Source organism: Zalophus californianus, chromosome 5, assembly GCF_009762305.2.
Source record: "Zalophus californianus isolate mZalCal1 chromosome 5, mZalCal1.pri.v2, whole genome shotgun sequence".
In the NCBI taxonomy this organism is placed as follows: Eukaryota; Metazoa; Chordata; class Mammalia; order Carnivora; family Otariidae; genus Zalophus; species Zalophus californianus.
The window spans coordinates 42,286,919-42,311,689 of NC_045599.1; the positions used below are offsets into that span (position 1 = coordinate 42,286,919).

A 24,771-nucleotide genomic window follows, 5' to 3' on the forward strand; every position below is an offset into this window, starting at 1 on the left:
TGAGACACCTCCCCCATTTTTCCCTAAGCACATGTAGTTACTTTTCTTCCTCTTAGAAAGCTAATTTCACAGGTTTCAAAGTGAGCTTTCAGTTACAAAGCGAGAAAGTATCTCAAATAGAAAACTGTGAATATCATGAAATTCATTAAAAAAAACACACAAAACTGTGGGGTGTGTGGGCCATAATAATAATTCTCACCTCCCGTAGACTTAGCAGAAAGAAAAATGATTGGCCCGATTACATCTAGTAGCCATTTTTACCCTTTGAGAATCTGAGTTTAGTTGCCACCGAGTTAGTCTCCTCTCTTCAGCGACCCGCCTCCCGTACGAATTATTTACGGCCGACACACTCGTATTTGCATACGATGGTGGATCCACTGCTGCTGGGCGCCCAATTAGCCCTGCGCCTGCACGGCCAGCGCTCCGCCCGCGCAGGGCCATGTACTGGCGAGCATGTGATCTCCCTTTCGCCCAGGCCCGAGCGCGGTACCCGGCAAGTAAAGCGCGCAGCGGCCGCTCCGAGCGTCCAGCCAGGGAAGACGCCGCGGCGCGCGCCACTCTAACTCGCGCGGCTGCCTCCCGGCTCAGCCTTCCCCTCTCACGCTCCCTGAGGCCCCACCGTCCCAGGCTCCCGGGCGGCCCTGGGCGGGGGAGGGGCGGGGGGAGGGGCTCCTCAGGGAGCGGCGGGGAATTCCCCCTTCCACCGAACGTTCCCGATTGTTCACCGTCCTCACGTCAGCAGCAGGGGGTAATCCCCGACTCCAGCTGCTCCTGACGTCACTGCGCGGAGCCACCGCCCCCGACGCGCCTTTACCTCCGGGGCTTCCTCGACGCTCCGCCCCCAGACGTAACCACGCCCCATTTCCTCTCCCCCGCCCCAGCCGCCCGACGTAGGGGGCGGAGCTTTTTCGGCCAGGGCGTGAGCGGTTGCTTGGGCCAGAAGGTTCTCTGGTGGAGGCGCTCCTCCTGCTGCCCCGCCCAGTAAGTTCGTTCGCACCGCTTCTTCCACACCCTTTATCCCTCCTCCTTCTCCTCGCCCCGCCTTTCCCCTCCCTTCTCCTCAACCCCTCTAGTTCCTTCCCCGCCTCGCCACCTTCCACGATCTCGCGAGACTTGACCCAGAACATTGCGGATCGGGTCGGCGCCATTTTGGGACCGAGACTGGTTGTGGGGGAGGGAAAAGCGGCAAAAGGGGATTATTCAAAGTACCGAAAACCTCCTCCCGGGATCGAGCGCAGCGGCACCCCCAGGCCAGGGGCACCTCTGGTGTAGCAGAAGGTAACACCGTCCTCTGTGCTCCGAGCTGGAGTCTGGGGGAGGAAGGAGGGTGCCCCTGTCGGCGTTGGGGTTTGAGGGGTCGGGAGCGGCGTTGGCGGCGCGAGGTGTGAGGCTGCCCTCGGACGCGGTGGGGGGGGTGGCGGAGAGCAAGGAGAGAGACGGAAGGAAGGCGGCGAGAGGCCCCCTTAGATATTTACTTGGCCCGGGTGGAGTGGGGGTGGCGGTTGTGGGGAGGGGGTGGATGGCTTAGGCTTGGTGGCTGGGGGATGTTTGGCGGAGGCTGAGAACGGATCCGACGCCCTCCGTGCTGGGTCTTCCTTCCTCCGGCCTCTCACACATGCCCGCCTCCTTTGGCACTACTGCTCCTCTCAGAGGGCTGACGGAGTCGAGGCCGAGTTGTGGCCTTCGGTTGTTTCTTTAGTAGCGCGCCCGCTCTTTTCCTCCTCTCCCGGGTCCGTGGTCGTAGCTGTGTTTTGAGTGGAATGCTACCATGTCCCTCGGAGTCCTGTGGGGCTTGAAGGGAACCTATTTTGGTTTTGGAGAGAACCACTCTTAATGGGATTTACGAGAACGGTTTGGTACCTTCCACCCCCTCAGTGTTGGGAGAAACCTGTTTTCTTAATTCAAGGAAATGGGGACCGACACCTTTATCCCACAGCTGCTCTCAGTAGCCGGGGAAGTCTCACCCTCAGGCGAATTTAAGGAACGTTCTTGCCCCATTTCTCACCTCCCTACTTTCTACCCTTAGTGGGGAAAATGTCTCTTTTAGACATTCTAATTTGGAGAGAGCGTTTTTCTCTTTATATCCTTTTTTTGTGTGTGTGTGAGTTGTATTTACTAATGCTCCATGGCACCACACCTGCCTGTTCCTTTTCTTTGGGCCCAGTGAATTGAAAATAGAAAATCTTTTATAAGGCTGTGGGCCAGTTTCATAGTTTTAATTTTTACTCGAAAAGTATAGGAGTTTTATATAATTCCCCCGTATTATATCCGCACCCCCTTCCCAGTTGAAATCATTCCTTGTCCTCCGTAACATCATCTCCCACCTTTCCCTCTTTTATTCTAAAGTCTTTTTTCATCCAGTAGACTGTTTTGGGGCGCTTGCTTGGGCAGAGCCTTTTTTCAGACCCCAGTAGAATTACGTAGAAGTGAATTTCTCTCCAGAAGTTGACTCTTCAAGATTGGGGTTAATTTTTAGCTCAAAATTAAAATTCAGTGTGTAATTTAAGTTTTTTTTTTTATGACTTTTACAGGTGATTGAACTACTCATATATGAAGATCATCTTCTAGGTTTTGTGTAAAAGGCCCCGGATATTTGAAGTGGCCATTTTGGGATTACAATGTTTTTGGATAATTTTGCCCCAGAAGTTTATTAGAAGTGGCAAGAATCATCTCTGAAGTGAATTTATAGTAGTGAACAATTCTACAAGCTACTAAAAGGACCCAGGCATTTCTTCAGTATTTTGGTTCAAACGGATTATATAACTGGTTAAATTATTTCAGCTGGTGGTATTTTTTTTGCCTCTTCCCCCCCCCACCCCTCCCCTGTAGTTGTTCTTAAGCCAAAACTGTAAGATATGTGTTGATTTGTGTACTGAGTAGTTTCGGCAGTTTCAAATTACTGTTTAAATATTGCTGAAGTTTCTTGGCAGTTTATTTTTACCTTTATTAAAAGTTTTAGGAATTTTTGACCTCAGCCCTTTTCATGTCACAATGGGACAGCTTTTCTAAATGAAGACATTGAAAGAATACAGAGTTTTTTCCCTTTTATCTTTTATTTACGTGGAAATTTAAGATGTTGCAGTTTTCCAGCAGCATGGTAGTATTGAGATAGCTATGTGTCTCTCTATATGCTGATGTTTAGGAATGCTCTTCAGATGTGAAATTTTCTTTTTGTTTTTGCTCTTTGGCTCATAAATTGGATATTTCATCTGGAGTGGATAAGTACAACAGTAACAAGTACATGGAATAATAAAGAAGACTTTAAAATCTTAAATCCAAGGAACTTGGCTAATTCTGGAGATAGCCATATGAAAACTTTAAAACAGAAGTATGGGTAGCTGACTTGAAGTAACTCTATGTCAAATAGTCATAGGTTAAGTATCTTCAAAGAACTTGGATATTATTTCAGAGGATACAAAATAAAAAAACAAACTGGAAAACATAAAGATTACAGAGAAAAACCCAACACCTTCCTGTGCAGTCCTGTTGGAATTTGTAAGTATTGTATGGTGAGCAAATCATATGTTCGTTTGTAAACTGTAGTAAGAGTCAAGTTTATTCTATGTTGGAAGCCTTTCAGTTTCTTGGAATAATACTGCTTGGCTTCAAGTTCCTGGACAGTCTGAAGACTACCTACCATTAAGTAAAATGAATGCAGAAAGAGTTAACATTTAAGAATATTTCAGAACACACAATCCATATTTTTACATTTTTGTGTTTATGAAGTAAAGAAAATCCCTTTGGTGAGTATTGACCCTAATTTTTATGGATTCATAGATTGGTAAAAAGGTAGGAAAAAACAAATATTTCATGTGTCTTGCTAGCCAATTACTTTCTTTAGGCTGCTTTCTAAAGGGATTTCAGTGTTGTAATTTAGGTAGTTTAAATTATAACATGTGACTTGGTTTTTAAACCTGATTTTCATCATAATTCATAATTTTAAATAGCTTGATATATTTTCTTTTTGGAAGGTTATGCTGACTTAAGTTTATAAACAAAGCTTTTTTTAAAAGTTGGAAGTATTGCTGTAATAGATCCTTTGACAAAGGAGAATTATGTTTTAATCAGTTTTTCAGTATTGAATAGTACTGTTTTTAGTTACCCTTAGTTATTAGGCTTTTTCAGTGATTCCTAGGCGAAGGAATGTTACTAAAAAACCTACTAAAATTTATTTTTTAGACACTTAGTGAATATATTAGTGTAGCTAAAATGAGAGTTTATTTCGTTTAATTACCTTTCTTAGATAAAAGAATGTAATTTTGAACATTTTGCCAAGTTGGCTTTATAACTTGCCAGTTGCTCCCTTTATTCCAAAACAGAACTTTTTTTTTCCTATGCTCTTGATTGAATCCTTTTATCTCACTTAGAGCGGAAGAGGTGGTAGAGTCCAGAACAACATAGGTATCCAAATAAAGCATTTATTTTCTGATCTAAAATTGAGATTAGAATTAGGTAATTCCCTCTGTTAAAATAGACTGAGTTATTTTTGTTTTGTCTGTCAGAGCTGTGTAGTACTTCTAATTGAGCTTTCACCTTGATTTATATTAAAAAAATGGCGAGACCATTCACCTTTTCCCTTCGGAAGGGACTGCTGTTAGATGCATTTCTTAAGTTACTGGTCCAGGAATATGCCTCTTAAATGTGATTAAAAAGTTGAAGTGGAAATGAATGATCTTTTTTCATAGAAAAGAACATTATTTATGATTATTTTCCTTTAAATTATTCCTACTGATGTTATCCAAAGCCATGTTACCAGGATAAAGATAATTCCAGAGACAGGGTTTTTAAGAATTAACTTTAATCTTTGAATAGTCTCACATCCGTGAAGTTTGCTTACAGTAGTTGTTCATGGACAGATTTACTTACTTGAACGTTTTGATAAATATTTTATTATGTTCTTGGCTTTAAAATAGCAGTAGTAATTGGACAATTGCTGGGCTGCTTCTCCCCCTCCCCCACCTTTTCCCCTCCTGTCTACCCTACTCCATTTTTTAAATCTCCTGTGCCTAGACTGTAGGTCTAAAAATAATAATCATAGTAATTAACATTTATAGATGATGATCGTGTCACGTATTTTGCTGTGAACTTTGCATAGTATTCTTTAGCTCAGAATAATTCTATGAAGAAAGTGCTATTATAGTTACAGTTGTACAGGTGAGAAAATTAAGATTTTAGGAAATTGAGTCTGGGAGAAAGTAACTTGGTTAGGAACAGGGGGTTAGATAGAAGTTTTGACCAAATCTCCAACTCTTACTGGAGGGCTCAGTACTCTTCATCACTATGCTATACTGCTTTCTTGTGAATTGTACTTCATTAACTCCTATTTGAGCATTATCCCTGATATTTTTGTTTTTTCTTGTATATACTGCTTTTTGGTTAATATTGATTACTAGTGGAACTTGGAGTTAAGCTAAAAGGTAGAAGAGAAGGTACTGTTAGTGTTGCTGTTTGTAACTATCTGGTAAAACTTTAGTTAGCTAAAAATTAAAATGTACTTTCAGGTTATATTTCTATCTTATACACCCACATTCTCTTCGCACATGGGTGAAGCTAAATGCATGTTAGCTTTGTTTTACCTTTTCTCTGGTTTTGAACTGAGATTAGTCCATAGACTTTTATTATTATGTTAATCATCATACATCAACCATTAGTTTTTGATGTATTCCATAGATTTTTTTTGTTTAAAGTTCCTAACACTTGAGAATGGAGGAAAGAAGGAATAGTAAGGAAATATCAGAAATGGGAAAAGAAGAAAGAAAAAAGTAGAGTTACAGAGGGGAATAAGGATGGGAACCTCTAGTATGAGAGTAAAGTTAGCAAGTGAGGATAGACCCTAAACCCAGGCCAGATTATCTGTCTTGGACATAACTACCTTTTTTCTGTTTAATTTTTGATAAAAATTTTAAAATAACAATTTAGATCCAGGTAAGGGTAGTAATGTAGAAAAAGGGAAATGGCTGGGAGTTAGGAGATTTTTGGTCTAGTGTTTGGAAAATCTAGAAAGGGGCCTGTGTGACCTTGTGTATTTACCAAAGCTCTTTGGCCTTGGCTTTTCCAGAAAACTGATGGAAATAATTTATATGAAGGCTTTTTGTTAATTGTGAAGTGTAATATATGTGTAATGTTTTTTTTCTAATTTCCAGTATTTTGAAATTCTGATAAATACATGTCAAATCAGTATTTGTTACTCTGAAGTTGTTTCTTCTTTTGTATCTGTTAGTGGCATTACTGGAAACCCATTCATTACCCTGCCCCTCCCCATTTCCAGTTTCATTTATTATCCTAGCTTGGTCCTTGATCAAGAAAGTAATGAACTAAATCTCTTTGCCTTTTAGCTCCATTCTCTTTTTCCCCATAGTCTCTTCCGTGGCCAGAAGGATAGCTCTTGGTTTCGTTAGTTCAGCAGCCCTCACTTAGGGTGGTGGATTTGGCATATTTAGGGAGAGCAGGTTGGAAAGAGATGTATTCCCTGTCCCTTTCTCCCCTTTTTGAAATGTTTTATATGTCAGGGTTTCCTAACGTCAATATTTTCTGGCTACATAGGTGGGTGTGGGAGACAGTGGTTTAAAAATTCTCTAAAATCGATCATTTTGGGAGCACTTATGTATTTTTCTGGGGAGCAGGTCCATTACTTTGAACAGGAGACCCAAGAAAAACAAAATGTTAGAATTACTGATAAACCTTTTGTGGTTGGATGTTTTTCAGTTTTACCTGCTTTGCTTTTCCCCTTTTTTGTTAGCTGCCACACCCAGCAGAATAGTTAGAGGCTTTTGCTCTATATCCTTTCAAGTAATTGCTAGGTCTTTTTATACAAGGTATCCCACTCATTTTCTTGTTCTTGAGTCATCTTTCTGTTCACAGCTTGGTGAGTGTGATGTTTTGGTGTTTCATTTTCTGCCCTTTAATTCAGTTTATATTTTTTTGAAACCTTTTTTAAAAGTTTTTTCTGTACTTATTTTTAGCAAGAAAAAGTTTTAAAATTGTTAAATATGTTGTGTTTCCTTTGAAACTCAGAACTTGGACATACACTTTTAAGAATTTCTTAAACTGAGGGGCTCCTGGATGGCTCAGTCAGTGTGTCTGACTTTTAATTCCTCCTCTGGTCTTTTTTTTTTTTTTTTTTTTAAAAGAGCGAGTGAGAAGAGGGGAGAGGGAAGGGCAGAGGGAGAGAGACTTTAAAGTAGGCTCCACACTGGGCTCCATCTCACAACCCTCCTGAGATCATAACCTGAGGCAAAATGAGTCTGATGCTTAACTGAATGAGGCACTCAGGAACCCCTCAGCTTAGGTCTTGATCTCAGGGTGGTGAGTTCAAGCCCTGTGTTGGGCTCCATGCTGGGCATGGAGCAAAAAGAAAAAAAAACCTCTTAAACTGGAAAAAAAAATTCTTAAACTGAAAAATTGTCTTTGCCTCTACGTTTGCATACTAGTTAAAGAAATTAGTTTGCTTTTCAATGAGTATAAATACAGTGAGTTTAAAAAAAATAATAATTGTCTCACATGATACCTGTGGGTGGGAAGTTTGGCAGCTGTTACCTGAGTGGTTCTGGCTCCCTCTAGGTCTTTAATATAAAGTCTCAGATACAGTTACCAGGGCTACAGATACTTGAAGGCTTGACAGGGGCTGGAGGATCTTTTTCCAAGATGGTGGACTCATTGGCCTGGCAGCAGTTGATGCTGGCTGTTGTCTGGAGGACTCAGTTCCTAACCACCCGTGGATCTCCTTTCAACTCCTTGGGGTTTTTTTGTTTGTTTTGTTTTTTTTTTAGTAATCTACACTAAACTTGGGACTCGAACTCACAACCCCAAGGAAAAGCGTTGCATCCACTAGGTCAGCCAGGTGCCCCTCCTTTAGTTTCTTTAAAATGTGGCAGCTGTAGCTCCTGGAGCAAGTGATCTCAGAGATAGGTAGAAGCCAGGGTATCTTTTATGACCTATTCCAGAAGTCATTTCTGCCACATTCTTTTTGTTCCAAGCAAGTCATTAAATCTAGCCTGAAACCAAGGAGCGTAGTTAGGTTTCATCTTTTCTCTAAAGAATTTGTGGACATATTCACAAAAACCACAGTAGGAGGTAATCTTTCCCAACCAGTAGTTGTCAGCATAATTGGAATTAGCCAGTCTTCACTCCACAATTAGTAGGTTGGGCTGTTACAACTTTAGAGAAGAAAGTATATTCTAAATTTATATAGATTCAGGAGATTTAAATCTTTCTACATTTATAGCTATAGTCTGAGCTTTGGAGGTAAGGTTTCCCCCCCCCTTTTCATACTAATCTTGAAATCACTGTAATGAGGGAAATTTTTTTTTATCATGGCAAAAAAAAAGCACCATTTTTGAGTGTATATTTAAGTGGCATTGAGTACATTCACATTGTTGTGCGTTCATCACCACCTGCCATCTCCAGAACTTTTTTCATCATTCCAAACTGAAACTCTGTGTACCCGTTAAACATTAACTTTGCATTTCCCCCCTCCCTAGCCCTGGCCATCACCATTCTACTTTAGTATTTCTATGAATTAGACTGTTGTAGGCACTTACTGTAAGTGGAATTGTGCAATATTTGTTGTTTTGTAACTGGTTCATTTCACCTTGCATAATGTCCTGGAAGTTCATCCATGTTATAGCATGTGGTAGACTCAATTTCCTTCCTTTTTAAGACAAAAGAATAATCCATTGTGTGTATGTATCACATTTTGATTATCCATTTATCTGTAAATTGACATTTTGGTTATTTCTACCTTTCTGAGATGATGAATAATGCTGCTGTGAGCATGGGTGTACAAATATTTATTTGAATCCCTGCCTTTTTTTTTTTTTTAATTCCTGCTTTTAATTCTTTTGGGTATATACCAGAAGTGGACTTGCTGGTTCATATGGTAATTCTATTTTTAATTCCTTGAGGAACCACCATACCGTTAGCTATCAAGGCTGCACTATTTTTTATTCCTACCAGCAGTGCACATGGGTTCCACTTTCTTCATATTCTTTCTAACGTTGTTTTCGATGTTTTTGATAATAGCCATCCTAGTGGTTGTGAAGTGGTATCTCATTGTGGTTTTGATTTGCATTTCTCTAATGATTACTGAGGTCTTCTTATTTGCTTATTGGCCATTTTATCTTTTTGAAGAAAAGTATATTCAAGCCCTCCGCCCATTTTTAAATTTGAGTTGTAGGAGTTCTTGATATATTTTGGAAATCAGTACCTGTCACGATGACTAGATTTTGATAACTACTATTTGTCAATGCTTACCACATTGCAGGCTGTATTAAGCCTTTTAAGTGAATTAACTTCTTTAATCCTCATGATTCTTGTGGGTGGTAATGCCTTATTGTTCTTATTTCACAAATGAGAAGATGAAAGCACAGAGATTTAAGTCACGAATCAGTGACTTAATCACTGATCGCACAATCAGTAAGTGATACTTCTGAACCTACGCATTCTGTATATCCAGAGTCTAGACTTCACCTATGATGGCTCATAGTTAAAGTTTTTAAGGTGAGAATATGAGGATTAGATTAGATTAGAAATTGCTTTTCCCAGTTGCCATGTGAAGTAAGTGCTATTTCCATTTAATGATTTAAGAAACTTTGAGATTGATTTACCTAAGGTCATCAGTAAGTGACAGTAGGGATTTGAATTTTGCTTATCTGTATTCTATTATAGTTAATTTTCTTAGTTCTAAGTAGATCTTATTCTGGAGTAGTGCTGTCCAATAGAACTTTGTGAAATGAGGGAAGCATTCTGTGTCTGCGCCGTTCAGTATGGTAATTGCTAGGCATATGTCCTTATTTGAAGTGTGGCTAGTGCAGATGAGGAAATGAATTTTAAGTGAAATGTTAATGTAAATTTAAACAAAAGCATGTAGCTCCTAGCTGCCGTATTGGACAGCACAGTTCTAGAGACAGTGGTACAGGATCCAATCAGATCCATAGAACTTTCATAACAAGTACTTTTTAAAGTCCCCTTTATTAACCTGAAATAAAATTTTATGCACATAAGATCATATTAATATGCTCCTAAAGTGAAAAAGATAAGATGGTTATAATAATGAATTTTAATATGTAGCACGGATGTGACAGTTCTAGAAGACTGATTTTTCCAAAACATTCTCACAAATTTCCAAAACACTCTATTTGGCCTTCTTAAAAGAGACAAGCGACTAGTGTTCTTAAGTACTCTTGTCCTTTTAGGAAGAAAAGTCCCTCAGGTGGATTAATAATATATTGATTAGAGTAAGTTCATTTATCTTTCCAATATTTACTGCCATTTCAGTTGAATGGGCAGTTAGCCAACATTAAAGCTGTCATACAGTGCAGTGACGGTATTTGGTATTTGTAGAAATGACCAAAAGGAAAGTAATTCTCAGTTTTCCTCTACTACAAATTGAAGGTAAAAATCAGTGTTCAGTTTGGATTGGTGGACTTGGTCCTGAAGGTAGAGGGAAAATTGTGGGATTACTTTATAATTCCTCAGAGTAGAGAATATAAATTTAGGGTCAAAGTAATACAGGGAAAAACTATTAACTGTATGTTTTTATAATAATAACATTTTGGGAGTTGGTTTTTTATGAAAGAATGTGTCCCTAGTCATTTTTTTTAATGGAATGTGAACCCATTTTTAAACTAGGTGTATTGAGGTATAATTTACATATATAAATTCACTCTTTGTACAGTTGGAAGATTTTTTTTTTTTTACAAATCAGTTGTGTAATCCCACCACCTGAGAATGTAGAACATTTACATCACCCAGAAAGTTACGTTATTGTCCTTTACAGACCGTTGTCTTCCCTCACCCTATTCTCTGGAAACCACCAGTCTGTTTTTCTTGTCTTTTGTATTGTGTATTGTTTTCCAGAATTTCATAAAGAGGGAACCAAACACTGTCCACTTTTGTTTCTGACTTCTTTCATGCATGTTATTGCATGTATTGCAACCCAATATTTTTTATGGCTAAGTGGTATTCTCTTGTTTGGATACACAACAAATGTTTATCCATTCTCTGGTTACTAGACATTTGGGTTGTTTCCAGTGCTTGGCTATTCTGAATAGAGGTTGTATGAACATTTGCATGCTGCATTTGGTGAGGAGAAGGGTTTTCATTTCTCTTGGGAAAATTACCCAGCAGTGGGATTGCAGGGTCATACAAGTTTTGTGTATTTGACTCTGCTAAAAACTTGCCAGTGTCTTACAGAATGCTGAACCATTTGCATTTGCACCAGAAATGTAGGTTACATAGTTCTGCATTCTTGCCAGTATTTGATGTCAGTCTCAATTTTATCTGTGGAGTGGGTGTATAGTTTGAGATTGCACTGTGGTTTTAATTTGTATTTCCCTAATAATGTTTTTTGGTGGTGTCCAGGTATTTTGCCCATGTAAAAAAGATGAGATTGTCTTGTTGAATTGTAAGGATTATTTATGTATTTTGGATACATGTATATGAGATACATGTTTTGCACATAATTTCTCTTAGTCTGTGTTTTGCCATTTTTTTTTTTTTAAGATTTTATTTAAGAGAGAGAGTGCACACACTAGCACAGGGAAGGTCAGAGGGAGAGGGAGCATCCGACTTGCCGCTGAGCAGGGAGCCCTGTGGGACTGGATCCCAGGACCCTAGGATCATGCCCTGAGCAGAAGGCAGCCGCTTAACCGACTGAACCACCCAGGCACCCCGCCATCATTTTCTTAATAGTGTGTTTTGAAGAACAGGTACTCTAAATTTTGAAGTAAGATTGGTTTGTGTTTTTTTTGTGTCCTAAGAAATCTTTCCCTAACCCAAGGTCACAGGATTTTCTCCTTTCCAATGGAAATTTTGTAGTTTAGCTTATACTGTGGGTCTTTGATGCATTTTGAATGTTTTTTTTTTTTTTTGGCGTGTGGTGTGAGCAAAGGTTTGAGGTGCTATTTTTCTTTCTATTTTTTTAAATACTGTAGACGACGTCCAGTTGTCCCTGTATCATTTGTTGAGAAGGCTTTGTTACCGCTTGAATCACTTTGAAATACCTCTGTTGAAAATCAGTTGCCTGTATGTATGGAACTCTTGGTGTACTTACTATTGCTATATATGTTAAGTCCATAGTTCATAAATATGGATGCTAGCATTTGAATTTTTCTGCTTTATTTTAAAATCCTGATGAAGTCTTTTTAAAAATCTTTTATAGGAAGTGTGGACTAAAATTGTTTTTATGGGCCTGTGAAATAAGACCTGTTGCAAAATAATGCCATCTTGAATTGATGGAGCAATCTTTGTGTGGCTTCAAGTGTTAGGTATAATCTAATTTATACTTGAACATACTTTGAAATAAATGATAATATTTCTATGTTGGAAATGAGAAAGGAGGATGCAAACTGTCAACTCAACTGACTTTAACACATTGATTCGCCAGAGGTTCTGGGATTTCTTGAGTGTTAGTCTGCTAGAGAAGATGTTCATTGCCTCAGTAGATGTTTTAGTGCCTACTATATGCCTGCTGTTTCATTTGTGCTGAGCATTTAGTAGCAAATGAGGCAAAAATGTAAGATTCCTGAACTCTACTTGGTCTGCTCTTTTCTGTGAATGCAGAGTAAATAGAGTCCTTAAATTTGAATTGTGGTTTCATCCCTTCTAGTAAATAATGGCCTTTTGATGATGGCCAGGGCAGCCTTTATAAGACTCCTATTTCCTGCCCTAATAAAACTGGTTCTTTTCCTGCTTCACAAGGTTATCATTAGACTCAAGTGAAATAATGAGTGCTGAATGCTTTGAAATTGTAAAATGATACAGACTTTATTTAGCGTATTGTTATGGCTGCATCACGTTGATAGTAGTGGTTGAGGGCCATTATGATCAGGAAGAAGACTGGATTGGGAGCATAGGTAAATGTAAATTGAAAGCACAGAACTAAACAGAAACCAGTTGCATTTATTATTTTTTAAAAGGTTTTTTTATTTGAGAGCGAGAGCAAGAGAGAGAATGAAGGGGGGCGGGAAGGGCAGAGGGAGAAGCAGACTCCCCTGCTGAGCAGGGAGCCTCTGGGCCTCAGTCCCAGGACCCTGGGATCATGACCTGAGCCGAAGGCAGATGGTTAACCAACTGAGCCACCCAGGCACCCCAAACTAGGTATATTTAGATTGCATTTTATAACATGTTTAAAATTGATGAAAGCACAATGCATTACATTCTTCTGAGGTAATATTTGTGTAACCTGGGAAATGGTACCATAGTTTATGGTATGTAAATGATCTCAAATTTAAATCTGCAGTCCAGAGCGCTTCCCATATTCTATTGCATTTTAACAGCCTTCTTGGTCTCTCCACTTAGTTTACAAATTTAATATATCCCAAACTTCACTCACTTTGAGTCTTTCTTAGCTCCATACTTTCTCAGACATTCTTTCCTAGTTCAGTGTAAATGGATACAGTCCATCTGTTCAAGCTAAAAAACTTGGAAATCACCTTTGATTTCTACTTTTCCTCCCATCTAATCATTTAGCAAATCTTTTTGAAATAAGTCCCTTTTTATTCCACTGCCATTGGACTTGTCTAAGCCACCATCTTCTCTAACCTGAACTATTGCTGTAGCCTTATAACTTCGTTCCTCTGCCATTCTTGCACCCCTGTAGTTTGTTGTTCATAGCCCACTGGATTTAAGAATAACATGCAGACGCTAGCCTGTAAGAATTGTTTGTTCCCTCTATTTCTCTGCAACCTTCCTTAATGTCTTCCTAGACCATTTGTCTTCAAAGGCCCTCTTTGTCTTCCTTCAACACTAGCCATTTTCCTTCCTGTCTTAGGGCCTTTATGCTTGTTCATTCTTCTGTTTTCCCTTTGTTAGCTCAGTTTTTGGTTTATGTGTTAGATTCTAGGTGACTGTAACCATTCTGTGTAAAGTGGGTAACCTCCCTTCCTATGCCCTTTGGTTTCTCTTATCTGTTAATCCTATTTGTTTTTTTCAATGCACAGTCTCTAATTATCTGGCTTACTTTCACTCATATTTATCACCTACTCTTCTGAGGGCAGGGGACCTTGTCTCATTTGTTATATCCTTAGTGCACTTACTTGCAGAGTAAAAGAATTAACATCTTAGATAATTTAGGTTAACTTACTTTTTCCCCAGAATTGAGTATGTGCAGTTGGTATTTTTATTATAGAACTGCAGTTTAACTGTTCGGGGACTAGGAGAAATTTGTTAGGGGATTATTAATAGCCTAGTTGATTTGTTGTCCGATTATTTAGAAGCAGTTTTTTTCTGCCTAGATTTAGTTAATATGAGCTTCTAGTGTGCTTGCTAGATTAAGAGACTGGCTTTGGATTTGCTGTTAGCGTCCTGAAAGGACTGACTGATAAGGGCTTATTCATTATGACCTTGCCTTTAAAAATGTTCCCTAGGGGTACCTGGCTGGCTCAATAGGGAGTGTTGACTGTTGATCTCAGTTAGGGTTGTGAGATTGAGCCCCATGTTGGATGTGGAGATTACTTAAAAATAAAATCTTAATATAAAAATGCTACCTAGTTTGAACTGTTGAGTTGGAGGGATTAAAACCTAGTGAAATTGTCCTCTCAAGTTTAAAAAGATATAAAACACACTTTAGGTTTCAAGGAAGTAACTTTGAAACAAGTGAGCGAACAGAATTTTTGGCTCATTTTCAGAAATTAGAAAGGCCATGAGAATTTGTATTAACTAATTTTTTTTTTGAGGAGGAGACATAATCTTTACTCCTCAAAGATACAAAAGGAGGTTTGTGTCCACAGTGTTTCAGTTATTTTTGATACCACAAATTTTCTGTGTGATCCCAATTTGGTTCTTTTAAGAAGAGCATGTTAAAAATTTCTTACAAGGCTCCTTAGTTACCAAAGCTCTACAAGGATGCTAAACTTGAAGCTGTTACAGTGAGTGATAAAATAATTGTTTCATGGAATATTAGCTAGGTTGAAAACAACTTGAAAAATGCATTCTCCTGATAGTCACGATGTCTTTAAGGACTTTCCATATGCAAACTTAGTTGCCTTTATTTTTCCCTCTAAGTCAAGCAGTAGTTTTCAGATTTTTCACATGAATTACTCTTTGGTCTCTTCCATTAAAATGAGTCCTTATAGGGAGGGACATTGTGGAAATGGGAAAATGGGAGCGAAAATGTTCTCAACTTGTCCTTTAAATCAGGACCTTCAAGGACAGTTTGATGAGAGGACATAGTCTGTTGGGGCCAAAGTTGGCTTAGGTTGGTAGAGAGCAAGTTAGGACTGCAGTGGTAGTTCACACTGTCCCTTTTCTATGTGTTTGGGAGATTAAGGTTTGTATTTTATATGAGGTTTGTTATAGCTATAGGTCAAGGCAGTGCCTGACATGTGAAACTAAAACTTAACGCTCAAATTTAGAGAATTACCTAAATAGCTGTTCTTAAGACTAAAATTTTGTATAAGGTAAGATTTCTACCTAACGTATTCTGTTATTTACAGTATGTACCTACCACTGATGAGTACTCTGACAGTGGGAACTTTAAAATGTGTTTCACATCTATATAAAAACCTGTTTTTTTTACTTTAAGATTTTTAAAAATTGGAGAGAGGTGTACGAGTGGGGGTGGGGTGGGGAGGGGGCGGAGGGAGAGGGAGAAGCAGACTCCCCCACTGAGCTGGGAGCCTGATGCAGGGCTCCATCCTAGGACCCTGAGATCATGACCTGAGCCGAAGTCAAAACACTTAACCAACTGAACCACCCAGGTGCCCTTGTATAAAAACCTGTTGTTGTTTTGTTTTTTTGAAGAAAAGGTTATGTCAAAGCCCTAAAGAAATTGCCTAGTTAATTGTGTGTGTGTGTGTCTGTATGTTTATATATTCAGTATATATTTTAGGCTATTGTTTTCATAATGAAAAAGTTAAGGTACTTGAATTTCCAATTCTTTCATTTCATATCAAGGATCCTGTCTCTGAACTGTTTGTGAAATGACTAATTCAAAGTGTTAGGCTCATTTTTAAATTCATTTGTTGAAGCTTGTTTGCTGCTCTTTGGATGCTGCCTTTTAGGCTTACTTCAGAAAAAGATGGGTAATGTTAAAGTTAGAGGATTTAAGAAATGGTAAAGTTAAGTCAGAGTAAAGAGAATTTAAAATTACTTTGAATACATGTACCTAGTGCAAATTACAAAAAGTACAAGGGTTTTTAGAAAATAGTCACCCCCTCATGCCTGTTTCCCAGCTGTAGTTCTTATCTGAAGAAACCACTCTTAGTTATGTATTTTTCTGGAGAGACCTTATGTGTATATAAGCACATTATATTCTTTTTAATATAAGTGGTAACTTGAGGTCCACCTTGCTCTACAGCTTTTTTACTTAAGGAAATATTTTGGAAGGTTATTCCATATTTATATATGTAAAGCTACCCTATTTTTATATTGGTGGCTTAATGTCTACTTAACTAGATCTCTTTTGCTGTGTGCATTGTTTTTTTTTTTTTTTTACTGTTAGGAACAATGCTAGCATCCTTGTAAATGTGGGGTACATTTGTACATTTTTTTTAAAGAGATTTTGTTTGCTTATTTGTCAGAGAGAGGCTAGCACACACAGGGGGGAGTGGCAGGCAGAGGGAGAAGCAGGCTCCCCGCTGATCAAGGAGTCTGATGTGGGACTCGATTCTAGGACCCTGGGATCATGACCTGAGCCGAAGGCAGGTGCTTAACGGGATCATGACCTGAGCTGAAGGCATCCCTGGGGTACATTCTTCTAAGTGGAATCTCTGAGTGTAATTTTGAGAGCTATGCTAAATTGCTCTCCATAGAGGTATACCAACTTAACAGTTCCAGCACTAATGTGGTATCAGACTTTTTTGGGCATTTTGCCTTTTTCTTTTGAATTAGAATGAAAATATTTCATAGATAAGACCCTTTTCTGTCAGCTCTTTATATTTTTCCTTCATCTTTTAAGTTCTTTTTTCTCTTGATTTGTAGGAACATTTGATGTATGAAGGGAAGTCAACTCTTTGTATGTGCTATTTGTGACAAGTATTTCCCCCATGTTGTTTTCTTTGATCTTGGTCGTGAATTTTGTCATGTAGAATGCTTTTTGTGTTTATGCTTATAATTGAATATGTAAATACTTTTTTATCATTTCTGTTTTGTGTGTCATACTTAGAAAGACCTTCCTAAGATCTTACAAAGGTCTTTATAAAGATTATAAAAATTTTTCCCACAGTTTCTCTTTCTCACAGTTAACTTTTGTCAGTAATTTTCCATCCCTTTCGGTCCTCAAATTCAGGATTTCTACTGTTCTTTGTAAATCTAATGTGGAGTTTCAGCACAACGTAACCAATTATGGAATTAATTTGATATTATCATAATTTAGTCTGCTGCATTTCACATTTTGGTAGTTTGAGGATAAGCCTTACCATTAATTGCACTTTTTTTTTTAAACCTGTAATTGCCACTTCTGGTATCAGGAAAAATGAGCTAATCTTGCTGCCTTCTTCACTTTCTTCTTCCCTCTGTTCCTTCATAATAGTATGCATTCCTGTGGAGGAGAATATGGAGGAGAATATTGTTTAAAGTGCTGGTTTAGAGTAACTGCTCCATAAATGTTTATTGATGAATTATGTCGTTCGGCAAACAAATATATCAGAAATGGTTCTTTATGGGAAGGAGAATTTTCATAAGTTTATAAAGTAAAATGAAACTTGAAGATAAGTTACTTTCTGAAATGTATTTGGGGTGAAATATATTTGGGGTGGTGGTGGGGTTTGGAGGTGGGAGCAGGGCAGAGCAGGAGAACGAGTTAACTTTCAGTAATTTGTGTGGGATCACTTGAGAGATACTGATAGTGAACAAAAGAGCATGGCTTTTGAGGCAGAAGGATCTAGGGTTCTTACTGTCCAGGTCTTGTCATTACTGGCTGTGTAGGTTAGGGGTAAATTACTTAATCTCTTGTGAATCTGCCCCTTTTTCAGAGAACATGTTTAAGCTGATCCCGGTATATCTTTTGTTCTTTTTTTTTTTTTTTAAAGATTTTATTTATTTGAGAGAGAGAGAATGAGAGATAGCACGAGAGGGAAGAGGGTCAGAGGGAGAAGCAGACTCCCCGCTGAGCAGGGAGCCCCACGTGGGACTCGATCCCAGGACTCCAGGATCATGACCTGAGCTGAAGGCAGTCGCTTAACCAACTGAGCCACCCAGGCGCACCCTCTTTTGTTCTTTTTTTTAAAAGTGTATCTGTTTACCTCATTTGAACCCTTATAACTTTGGTATTTTTCTCATGGTAAATACTTCAGATAATTTGCTTATACTTCAACTTTTCTGATAATGGTTTTGAGGGTGCACTTTTTTTTTTAAACAATTATTTGTTAACTATTAGAATGTTCTAGGGGGACTACCCTCTTGAGCCTTTAAGTATCTTCCGCTGTTTAGCACTTTGACCACATTGGCTATTGAGTAAATGAGTTTATTTGAATTCAGTTTTATTCCAGTTGAGTCCAGCTTGTTTGCAGTATAATTCTTAATTAAAATGTACCGTTACCAACCCTTATGAGAAAAAGTGTCTCATAGCTGAATTAGACAAAATTTCAGGGTGACTTAACCTACTTCAGTTTTATGAGGAAAGAAAAGCTCAATGCGTAAAAATTTGTTTATAGAGTAGGGTTTATATTTTTTAGTAGTGAAAATTAAGTCTTTTGAAGTTCATTTTAAGTTTCACAGCTCTTGAGTTTACCTTGTATATTTTACCTTTAGTAGTCTAGAAACTTGAGAATTAGAAGCATCCTGTTTCCAGTAATGCTTTTTTTCTCCTTAAAATTCTTTTTGGAGCAGCAATTTTTGTATGTAACAATTTAACAGTCACAGTTCTCTAACATTTTTTTTTTTCTGGTGAGCAAAGCATGGACAGGTTTTGAACAAATTTAATAGGTAAACTGAGGGGGCGCCTGGGTGACTCAGTCGGTTAAGCATCCCACTCGATTTTGGTTCAGGTCATGATCTTAGGGCCCTGGGATCAAGCCCCTCTTCAGGCTCCGCAGGGAGTCCCCTTTTGAATCTCTCCCTCTGCCCTTCCCCCTGTTTGCGCTTGCACTTAAATAATTAAATATTTTAACAAAAGGGTAAACTGAGGAGGAAAGGGTCTAAGAAAATTCCAGGTTAAAGGAAACATTAAGATGAAACTTTTTAAAGGATGGATTTGTAATATTCTAGATTTCTTGTTCTTGTGAAATTTATTAATGTTCTGTTATATTTGTCTAATCTATAATTTTAAGTATATTGATAACAAGCTACTGGACATTGTTTCATGGTCCAATGTAAAAAATAGTCAAGCTATAGAATATTTTCCTTTAGAGGCCATGTTCCTTAGGTAGGGGTTTTATTTATTTATTTTTTTTTTAAAGATTTTATTTATTTGACAGAGACAGTGAGAGCAGGAACCCAAGCAGGGGGAGTGGGAGAGGGAGAAGCAGACTTCCTGTTGAGCAGGGAGCCGGATGTGGGACTCGATCCCAGGACCCTGGGATCATGACCTGAGCCTAAGGCAGATGCTTAACGACTGAACCACCCAGGCGCCCAGGGGTTTTATTCTTGATGTTTATTGCAGTATTTACCATCCTTTCCTGATGATCATCACTTTAAATCTGGTTTAAAAAAGGAATTGTAGGTCCTACTTAAGACCTGTGGAATCAGAATCTAGAGGGGAGGGGCCTCTTTTACTTTTTATTAGGAAAGTCTGTAAATCACCTAGTTGTTAATAGGTGTCTCCTAAATATTAATAGAGTTTCATTATGGTATTACAGCAATGAAAACAAAATTCAGTGGAACAAAATGTCATAGTATAGTTTTTAAAAGTTAAAATGTGACTCACAGAAGATTTAGGATTAGCATGTGTCACAGACTTACCATTTTTTAAAAATGATTTTCCTTTTATATCCTGATGCGTGAAGATCATGGGCCAGTTATTGTGGTATAATGTCTCTCTAGTTGGCATTTCTCACGTTCAGACAGTGCTTCTTTGGGTTATGCATTTTTGACTAGAATATTACAGAAGTAAAGCAGTTCTATCTTCGGTCATTGCATTCTGTTTTGGCACACGATTTCAGTTTGTTCTATAACTGATGATGTTCACTTTGATCTGTTCATTAAAGATTTCCCAGGCTATTTACCTGGCTATTTCACTGCAAAATTGTAATAAGTGGTTTTGTTTTTATTTTGGGGGGGTAAGAGGTACTTAAAATTGTGTAAATAACCTTTTTTAATTTTTCAGTGTATGCATTTATATCTGGATTGATGGTGTTTTATTCAAGGGGTTGTAGTACAGCACTCTTATTGAAATCAAAGTCACATTACATGAAGTTAACCATTTTAAAGCCTACAATTCAGTGGTATTTAGTACATTCACACTGGTGTAAAACCACCTTTATTAAATTCCAGAATATTTTTGTCACCCAAAAAGAAAAATCTGTATCCATTTAGCAGTATTCCTCATTCCTCCCTCCCTGCAATCCTTGGCAACCACCAGTCTGCTTTTCATCTCTTTGGATTTACTCATGGATATTTCATATAACTGGAATTGTGCAATATGTGACCTTTGGTCTGCCTTCTTTCACTTAGCATGTTTTTGAGGTTAATTCTTTACCATTCCTTTATAATGAATATATGTGTACATACACCACATTTTTGTTTTATTCATTGATGTATTGATGGACATTTGGGATACTTCCTCCTCTTGGCTGCTGTGAATAGATCTGGTATTGAACACTGGTGTGCAAATACTTGAATACCCATTTTTACTTCTGGGTATATCCATATCCATATATATATATAAATATATATATTTATAGTATTGCTGGGTCATATGGTATATATTTAACTTTTTAAGGAGTTACTGAACTTTTCTGCAGTGTTTGCACCAATTTACCTTCCCAGTAACAATATACAAGGGTACCAGTTACTCCCATATTTTCATCAATACTTGATACTATTTTTTTTCTTTAATGGGGGGATGTCTTTCAAGTCCTTTGCCCATTTTAAAATTGGGATGTTTTGTCTTTGTTGTTGAGTTGAAAGAGTTCTTTATGTATTCTTTTTTTTTTTAATTTTATTATGTTAATCACCATACATTACATCATTAGTTTTTTTTTTTAAAGATTTTATTTGAGAGAGAAAGCACAAGCAGGGGAATGGGCAGGGGGAGAAGCAGGCTCCCCGCTGAGCAGGGAGCCTGATGTGGGACTAGATCCCAGGACGCTGGGATCATGACTTGAGCTGAAGGCAGACGCTTAACCGACTGAGCCAACCAGGCGCCCAACATCATTAGTTTTTGATGTAGTGTTCCATGATTCATTGTTTGCGTATAACACCCAGTTCTCCATTCAGTACGTGCCCTCTTTAATACCCATCACCAGGCTAACCCATCCCCCACCCCCCTCCCCTCTAGAACCCTCAGTTTGTTTCTCAGAGTCCATAGTCTCTCATGGTTCATCTCCCCCTCCGATTTCCCCCACTTCATTTTTCCCTTCCTACTGTCTTTTTTTAAAACTATAATGTATTATTTGTTTCAGAGGTACAGGTCTGTGATTCATCAGTCTTACACAGTTCACAGTGCTCTAGACCCTTATCAGGATATGATTTGCAAATACTTTATCACATTCTTTTCATTCATTCATTTATCTGTCTTTTCACTTTCTAGATAATACCCTTTGCCACGGAAGTTTCATATTTTTATGAATGCCTTTTTTTCTATTGTTGTTTGTCTATATAAAAATCTATCGCCAAATCCAAGATCATGAAGCTTTACCTCCATGTTTTCTTCGGATAGCTTTGTAGTTTTAGTTTTTATAGTTAGGTCTTTCATCCATTTTGAGTTTATTTTTGTATATTGTGTGAATTGGAGTCCATCGAATATCCATCTTTCTTGGCACCATTTGTTGAAAAGACCATTCTGTCCCCCATTAAATGGTCTTAGTGCTTTGGTAAAAAATTAACTGGCCGCCATACATGTATGACTTTTATTTCTGGACTCTCAGTTCCATCCCATTGGTTTATGTATCTGTCCTTAGGCCATTGCGGTTTTATTTTTGTAGCCTTGTAATAAGTTTTGAAACACAGAAATGTGAATCTTGTAACTCTATTCTTCTCAATTTTATTTTGGATGTTGGAGATCCCTTGCAGTTGCAAATGATTTTGAGAATGACTTCTCTGTGCAAAAAAGAATGTTGGAATTTTAATAGGTAGTATGTGTATGTTATATACTTCCACTATGTGTATGTTGGTATTCTTGATGGTGTCCCACAGGTCTTTTTGTAGCTGGGGAGCAGAGGTGCAAGAGCACCTGTCTCGGGGGGTCCCAAACAGACTAGGTTCGCCCACTCGCTGCTGACAGAATCCAAAGGCAGAGATAAGAGTAGTGGTGAAACAAGAAAGGAATTTATTTCAGTGAGGCCAACACCAGGAAGACAGTGGACTAGTATCTCAAAGATTGTCTCCAAAATGCTGAAAATACTTCCAGGTTTATATAAGGAAAATGTGTGGCAAAGATGAGTTGGGTTCATGCAGGTAGGCAGTGAAGGTCAAATCGATCACTGTCTGGGAGTCATTCACTGACAGAGGTGTCTTGCTGGCTGACGATAATCCTTATTGCTTGAGAGGGTAGCTTCTCTTCCCTTCTGGGTATGCTTTGCCCTCAGGGTCTTTCGACTGAGCCAAAAAATAAGCTTAAAAGAAGAATCTAACTAGAAAGTTGGAGGTCAAAATTGAGGTTTGACTCTCTGTGGTTTTCTTTTTTTTCCTTCCTGTTCCAGACTGATAATTTTAATTGACCTATCTTACACTTAATCTGGTTCTTCCTTCTGTTGGCTCAGGTCTTCCTTTGCAGTTGTCTAGTGAAATTTTCATTTCAGTTATTGTACTTTTTGGTCCAAGAATATGTTTGGTTCCTTTCTGTAAATCTTAACCTCTTTACGGATATTCTGTTTTTTTGAGACCTTGCTCTCTGTTTCCTTTAGCTTTTTGTATTTAGGACAGTTGATGTCTGTGTTTCATCAGAGAGACTGTTTTGTAATTTTCATTCCCCCCTCCCCCCCGTTAGTAGGCCATACTTTCATATTTCTTTGAATGCTTTGTAATTTTTTGTAGAAAATAGAGCATTTTTAATATTGTAATTTGGAGACTATGGGAACCGAATGTGTTTCCCCCCCCCAGTCCTCAGGGTTATTTACTGTGGGTTTGTAGTTGGGTGTTTGTTTAGTGACTTTTTGAGACTATTTTTATAAAGTCTGTGTTCTTTGTTTTGGGTAGTCTCTGAAGTCACTGTCCCTTAGCTTGTGGTCCCTTAGCTTAGTGTTTCTTGTTTTTGGTTTTTCAGATGTTTTAGTAAAATTTAAAAAATTAGTGCAAAAATCCATGATAAAGAAAATACAAAAGTTTATCATTAGGATCAGTATGTTATCTTGTCCAAAGATGACAGATCTTTTCACACATGGGTCAAACAAGGAACCAGCTCTTAGTGCTCACAGCACTGTTGAGACAGGTTGCAGCCTTTTAATAAGAATTACTAAAGGTTCATTACTAAAGTAATTTCAGTGCAATACAGTAGCAGTTTTTTTTCTGTTGTCCGTGGATAGTGCTGCTCTGAGAGCTCTTCAAACAAGAGCCACTTTTACCTTTGCCGTGTTCAGCTAGTTTGCAGATGCATGTCTGGAGCCAAGAAGGAATAGAAATAAAGGAAAGTTAAAAAGTAACTCCCCCAATTTTTGCCCATTAGGTCTGTGTCAGGGCATTTCTTCAATGATTAGCCACAGTGTTTATAACTATCTTAGTCTTCATTTCCTGTTTTGACTCTAAAGAATAATCTGAGGTGAAAGTAGAGGGTCTTCTCAGGTTTTTTTTTTTTTTAAGCATGTGTCTCGCCCTGGGTATTTGTGTGGTTTTCTAAGCCTCCTGTTACAAGGGAGTTCTTTGTAATGTCATAATTTCCCAAAGAAAATTGTCTCTCACCCTTTCTTTCCATGCCTTAGGTGTGCTGTTGTTTACTCAGTTATAAACCTTTGTCCCAAGGAAGAGGAGGTTCATGCACCTTACTATTTGGAAGGAAATGCTAAATAATAGCTTTTCTTTCCATGTTACGTAAAACAAAGGCAAATAAATACCTCTTGTCATTTCTTAGGTAGCCCCAGACAGGTTTAGACAAACATAATGCTGTGAGAAAAAGTTCTACAGGGCTCCAGAACTAGAGACCTGGGTCCCACACTGCCTTTTTGGGACCTCCACTGTGCCCCGGAGAGATGGGGGTCAAGGGCAAGTAAAAATGCTACAAAGCTTTCCTACCATTTCTGTTTTCTGTTTCTGTTTTCTAGATTTAGTGTGCTTGATTGCTGTAAGCCTTTGTTTCAGAGTTCTGACAGAGCTGATTCTGACAGATTTTGCTTTGAGTTTTGTTTTTTTTTTTTTTTTTTAAAGATTTTCTTTATTTATTCATGAGAGAGAGAGGGAGAGAGAGAGAGAGAGAAGCAGGCTCCCAAGGAGCAGGAGGCCCGATGCGGGACTCGATCCCAGGACCCTGGGATCATGACCTGAGCCGAAGGCAGATGCTTAACCATCTGAGCCACCCAGGCGCCCGCTTTGAGTTTTGTTTTGAGTTTTGCTTTGAGATTTTGTGAAGGGGTGGGTAGGCTCTTGGAGTTCCCTCTTTCACCATTTTGTGTTAATGGCCTAAACATGTGTTTTCTCGTTTCTAATGCTCATATTGTCCTGATTTGGCCAGTGGGAACCCATTCAAGCTGGTTTCTATGTCCTTTTGATATTTCATAATCATTATTTGGATATTTCCTTTGT

General features: G+C 38.4%; 1 protein-coding gene across 2 annotated transcripts in view; it reads left to right on the top strand.

Annotated features, from left to right (window-relative positions):
• Positions 1-963: 963 nt before the first annotated feature.
• GPBP1 (GC-rich promoter binding protein 1) overlaps positions 964-24,771 on the top strand; it is a 69,103-nt gene continuing 45,295 nt past the window's right edge. The window contains exons 1-2 of one of the 2 annotated variants that reach the window (XM_027605148.1): positions 964-1,278; positions 2,532-3,495. The gene's annotated coding sequence lies outside the window, so the exon portion shown is untranslated. The remainder of the gene's footprint in view (positions 1,279-2,531; positions 3,496-24,771) is intronic. The other variant, XM_027605147.2, reaches the window with a different exon arrangement.